General features: G+C 33.0%; 1 long non-coding RNA gene across 1 annotated transcript; it reads left to right on the top strand.

Moving 5' to 3' along the window:
* Nucleotides 1–2,191: 2,191 nt before the first annotated feature.
* LOC130798761 (uncharacterized) lies at nucleotides 2,192–5,892 on the top strand. The gene is made up of 3 exons (XR_009039152.1): nucleotides 2,192–2,832; nucleotides 3,302–4,032; nucleotides 4,929–5,892. It is a non-coding gene; the product is annotated as an uncharacterized LOC130798761 (long non-coding RNA).
* Nucleotides 5,893–6,354: the final 462 nt, after the last annotated feature.

The raw sequence follows: 6,354 nt of genomic DNA, 5'->3' as shown, positions 1-6,354 counted from the left end.
ATATATATATATATATATATATATATATATATATATATTCATAAAATAATATAGGAAATTATTATAGGTAATTTAGCTAGGATTAAAATTTTAAATACAATATAATTATTAAACCGAGAGAGAAAAAAAATGAAATTACCAGATATAATAATAAAAAAACTTATAATTTAAGCCTAAAATTTTATTGTAAGAGAAATAAAATATCAAATAAATCAAGAACATGGGAACAAGTGGAGGAAAACGGAATTAGAAATAATCAAATAAAATGATAATTGAATTTGTCAAAATATTTAAAATTAAGAAAAAGGGTCTGTTACAGATTAGCATTTTCGATCTCTTTAAATATGGTATAAAAATACTCTAACTTTGATTTTTCATTATATAGCAAATTCAAAGAGACAAAAGAGTATTATTTATATATGTTTATCTGCATTCGTAATTTAACCGACTATAAAATTAATTTGCAATTGTCTAAAAAAATTCAATGTATACACAATGCCCGATTTTAGGCTGGCCTAAAACACAAATCGGCCTGATAACCCGAACAAATCCCTTCATATTGGACCTATATAGAATCAGAGTATATGAGTTGAAATTTGGACCGTTTTAGATTGTTTTTTTGTTTGTGATGTGCGTTACTTTTAAGCTGTAAGAGATGAGGATATGAATCTGATGAATTCTAACAGCACAAAGAACGTGAATTCTAACATCACAAAGAACGTGAATTCTAAATGGAATGTATGTTAATATTGACAAAAGGTTCCGTTACATATTGATCAGTTTGTTAGATCATCTATCATGTATGATATGTGTCGTACATGCGACCTCGGCCGTGTTTAATAAGATATATTATCATTATCATTACCATGTAGCAAAGATAAAGGTAAATGACACATTCAGTATCCCGCACAAGGTAGGGTCTGAATGTCGGTTTTTTTGCTGAAAGATGCGGACAAACCATATCTGTTGTAGTAAAAAACGTATATATTTTCGTGTATAATGTGAGAGTATATACTATATAATCATCATCCATCGGTTTAAACTTTTGATTGAATTGGTTCCTCTATGTTATCAAAATTAAAGCGAATATGATAAGAGGTTACAATTCTTCTCACTCATTTCAAGTAAAATATTTGTCGCTTAGTATGAAGATGACATGTACTGTTTCTATACTTCTAGCCCTAAAAACTCTCACGTGAAAAGGTGTTTTAGTCTGTTAGAATATATAACATATCTTAAAACTTCAACTATCAACTTAAATTATTGATTGAGCTGGTTTATTGAGATATAATAAATGCACTCCCATTAGTACTACTATGTTAAAAGGTGATATGTTATGTATATATTTTTATGTGAACACGTTAAAAATAATCTTAGAGCTACCTTAACCCAAAAATTAGGATTGTTTTATGTGAACATGTGGTCGATATATACATAAAATGCACCTGCTACAATAAGTAACATATTTTTAGGCATTGACAATAAGAATAAGTTTTTTTTGGTTCCTTGATATATTAGTAAAATTTTATCATCATTTCATACAAGTGAAATTTTTAGGTTAGATCGTGCTAGAATCTTATGTTGCATTTTCAATTTTTGTCCATTGAATTCTCGTGTGAGTAGATATAATAGATTACATAACATACTATAGTGCTTCAATCATAAATTAATCCCTTTGATTAAATCAATTATGATCTAAAATTATTCAGACTCCAATATACTTCTATGTTATAAATAGTAATATCTATGTAAATGGCATACCTAATAAAATATTCATCTGTCTCAATTAAAACTTAGTCGGTGAATATCAAAATAATTTTTTTTTGTAATAGGGTCTCAGCATGAGATGTTATTTATATATGGATTGAATAGACTAACTAATACAAGTATTAATATAAAAGCTTCTCGTCATGAAGTTGTCTCACCGGAAATCGGTTTCTCGCTTGAGAGTAGCTCATCAATACATGCTAGATAGGGTTCTTGATTACACTAATTTGAATTCCATAAAAAGTCCTACGTTGTTAAAACGTGAAGGCCCAAATATTTTAGTCCACTAAGCCAGACAAAATAGCTAAATAGAAGCCCACAACGAAAAATTCCAGAAAAAAGCTAAATATTTTGGTCCACTAAGCCAGATAAAATTGCTAAATAGAAGCCCACAAAGAAAAAGCCCAGAAAACTAAGGACTGTATTCAAATGAGTTGTGGTTGTCATCTTTTCATGTATTCAATTTATTGCTTCCTTGAATACGTGGTTTCATACTGCAAGTAATTGGCAACTTTTGTCAAAGAATGACAACTTTTGAAATTTTTGGGTTCAAATACACTCCAAAAATTGTGGCATGTAGTGACACTTATTTAGCCATGATTATATAAATGTGGTAAACTATTTTGCAATTAGGCACATTTTTTATAATTACGCACACTTATTAAGTGTGAGAATAATAGTCTCTCAATGAGGCTAAAGGTTAATTAAATAATATAATATATGTAATCAATTAAGCCACATTTATAAGCGTGACTAAGTGTCAATTAATTAAAAAAATGTGGCTAAATGTCAATTAAATAAAACACAACTTTCTTGCTTGCAATTTGCAATAAAACCAAAAGCCAATTTCCGTTTGCCTTTCCCAGTTTCAGAGTTTACTCATTCAATTCCCAACACCCTAAAACTAAGCCCTATCCACTCCACCTGGCCACCCACGACGGAGAACGCCGTTCACATCAACCATGCAACCATTAACTGCTGCACGCCTGCCGCCTACCGATCACTGTTGTCTGCTGCTGGAAAGGTCAAAACTCAAACCCTAAAATCGCAAATCGCAACTGCATGGTAATTTTTTTGGTCTTGCTCTTAAATAGTTGAACTTGAATGTCATTTTTTTCTTGGTTCTCATGGTTTTTTTCTACTGTGAACAAATTCTTAGTGCTAGGTAATTTTTTTGGTCTTCCTTTTGAATTTCATGGTTTTCTTGGTTTTCCTCTTGAATTTCATGGTTTTCTTTGTCTTCCTCTTGAAGAGTTGAATGTCATGTTGAAATCCCTAATAAAGTTCCTATTGCTTGGTTATTTTTCACTTTAATTTGTTTTCTAATATTTGAATCAATTTTTTCGTGATTTGGTTTTTACTTGTTAATAATGAGCTTCCTCTTGAATTTCAAGTTGAATTTCTTGCTGTTCATAGTGTGAATATTCTTTTGTTTTCTCTTGCTTAATATCAGCAGTTATAAAGCATTTTATTTTCACTTCCCCGCTAAAGTTTTACTTTATTCTATTGATTAATACGTCTTTCCTCTTAATAGGCCAGTGGATGTGTAGGATTAGCAGACACGTATGGCTCTGGCCATTGTCTGTTGCTGGCCATCGTTAGCTACTGCAAAGGTCGAAATCTATTGATTCAAACAAGAAGCACTCGAATGCCTCTGATCCAGTAACCTTGTGGTGCTCAAGTAGCATCCAACCCAAGTGAGTGTCTGGTATTGTGTTAATTAATAATCATAAGATACTCTTCATGTAGTTAACAAATCAAACTGCCATTGTTGGACTTATTTGAAGACATCTTCAGTGTGTGGTACCTCCTATCATCTTTTACTTGTTCCTTCAATTTCTTGTATCATTAACAAAAGAAAGGCTCTATAAGGCTGGTTGAAGCAGTTTTGTCTGCTCGGTGAAAGCAGGATTTAATCAAAGTGAAAGGTATATAAAGGTTATTTATGCGGAAGGTGGAAGCATGGTTTAATCAAAATAGCATCATCTTTTGTTGTCTGCCATGAAAATGACAATGTTTATGTTGGAACATATAACTTTAGAAGTCTAAAATGAAGTTGTATGCTGGAATATAGAAGTTTAAATTTGTATCATTATTGGTTGTCTTGATTGCTTCTAGGACAGATATAGGGAATGGATTGCTGTAAAGTTTATCTACCCAAAGCCTACAATAGATGATTGGGTGGATGATGCATATGAAGCACACGATTAATGGCCATTTGAGTTGCGCCGTGCATGAGTCATTACAAAAGTAGATTATTTACAGGTTAGTTATGTACTTTATCTTGATGTTCCTTAAATAATAACTTAATGTATTATATTAGTGTTTTTTTAATGATATTATGGCAAGTATTTAATAAATTTATGATTAGTCACTTGTTATTCTATCTGATGCAAGATTTTGTAGGCATTTTGTAAATATGATTGAGATACTTCTCCGGCTATCATCTCTTCCTTCATTAAAATTTGTTTCTTTACTTGATTCTTTTCTTGGGTCATTCTCAATGGAGTAAGATTTTAATGCCCATATGTGTTGTTGCTTGTATGGCTAAAAATTATGCTGGTAAAGTTTTGCTTAACTTATATATTAGGTATTGTTTTAGATGAAGATTCTTCTATTCAAGTTAAAAACTTTGTTGTTAATTCTTTGGAGTCTAGGTGATTTGTAAGGTAAGGTTTTTGTTTTGATTAGTATGGATTGTGGGAAGATATGTTTGTGACTTTGATTTGGGTTGTGGCATTCTGTTCAATTTTGTTTTTAGGCCGACATTTACGCAAAATTTTCTTAATATTTCTTTTCACTACAAAAAATGTGGCATGTAGCTACACTTTTTTAGCCATGCATATTTAAGTGTGGCAAGCTATTTTAGCAATTAGTCACACTTTTTTGTAATTAGGCATGTTTATTAAACGTGAGATTGATAGTCTCACTTATATGTTCAAAAAATTCAGATCTAGAGTAGAGCAAGTGTTTTTTTAATTTGTTCAAAAAATTAGATCTCCATTTGTTCTTTCTACTACTGTATTAATTCCATTTGTTAGTTTTTTCATTCTTCTTTGTTTGGTTAAATTGTTGGTTCGAAAAAATGGCATTGGTTTTGCACAGAATAGTTGTCTTGTGTTGCTCAAAGGATTTTCATTGGATATTTGTCTATTATGCAGGTGTAAGTGGCAATTTTTGATGGTAGTATTGCTGTGTTTGGGATTAATTTTGCTCAATTGAGATTGATTGATGCTTGATCAATTAGACCCTGTGTTTGCATGCTCTACAACTGCTGTGTGCAAGGTATTTTAGCTGTTGTCGGGTTGCTGCTGTTGGCTTGTTGCTGTCAGGTTGCAACTGCTACTGTCTGGGTGGTTGCGTTTCCAACACCTATAGCAGTTGTAGAACATTGTTGTGTTTGTTGTGGGCTGTCTGGTTGCGTTTGCTACTGCTCATATTGAGTGTTGAATAGTTCGGCTTCGGGTTGGCTGCTGCTTCTAATGTCGACTGCCCTGAAGATGCTGATGGCTGGTGTAGCTGTGTGCCGAGTGCTGCTGGCTGGTGTTGCCGTTCTGGTGGCTGGTGTAGCTGTTGAGCGCTGCTGGCTGATGTAGCTTCCGAGAGCTGTTGTGCTGCTGCCTATACATGGTTGTGCAGCCGCTGACTAATGCGATCTTGTAGCTGCGTTTGCTGGCCAGCTTGATGCTGCTCTATTTTGAAATTGTGTTGACGAATACTTGGTCTAATTTTGTAATGAAGTCTATTAGATTGCCATCTCGTGATGTATAGGCTAGGAAATGGCTTTTATCTTTTGAGGTGCTTTGGCTTTCCGAGAGTATGATGAGGGGCTTGATTGTGCTATGGCCCCTTTTGTTTTTGACACCAAGTTGTATAGCTTCCGTAATTTCCCGACTTTTTATAAAATTTACTACCGTTGAAATTTGGTAAAATGTTATGTTTATTAGCCACGCTTATTTGTGTCGAAAAAATGAAAGAAAACAATGGACTATGATTTCATTCAGCCACGCTTATCAAGTAGGAAAGTTTTCAACACTTATAAGCGTGGCTGAAGTAGCTACCAACCACGCTTACTAAGTGCGCCTAAAAATTTACCAACACAAGTAGAGGCCACACTTAATTAAGCGTGACTTAATGTATCAGCCTCACATACAATTGTGCCTAACTGCATTTTAAAGCATAGATAGGCGCAACATTTTTTGTAGTGAGTATGTAATTCCTAAATATTATATACTAATGGTACAAATATGCAATAATATTAAAGTTCAAAAATATGCCAAAAAGAAAATCACAAATTAAAGATCAAAAAGAAAGTGACTAATTGTCGATTATGTTTTCAAGTTTCATTTTGAATTTAGGCTTTATGGGAAGCGCCGAGTCAGCGCTTCGGACAACTCGTCGCCGCCAAGGAATAGCAACTCGTCGCCTGGCTTTCGATTTGGATGTTTTACTGGTTTTAACCGGTTTTTTGGTTGGTTCTAATCATTTCCCTTGATTAATAAACTTCATTTTATGATTATAACTGATGATACATCACTTATTATAGGTTTTGTGTTTTGTCATATGTTAATGTGCTCTTTTATAAAT

This window comes from Amaranthus tricolor, chromosome 1, assembly GCF_026212465.1.
Source record: "Amaranthus tricolor cultivar Red isolate AtriRed21 chromosome 1, ASM2621246v1, whole genome shotgun sequence".
Classification (NCBI taxonomy): Eukaryota; Viridiplantae; Streptophyta; class Magnoliopsida; order Caryophyllales; family Amaranthaceae; genus Amaranthus; species Amaranthus tricolor.
Note: the sequence above shows the minus strand (reverse complement) of the source record. Positions and strands in the feature narration are given on the sequence as shown.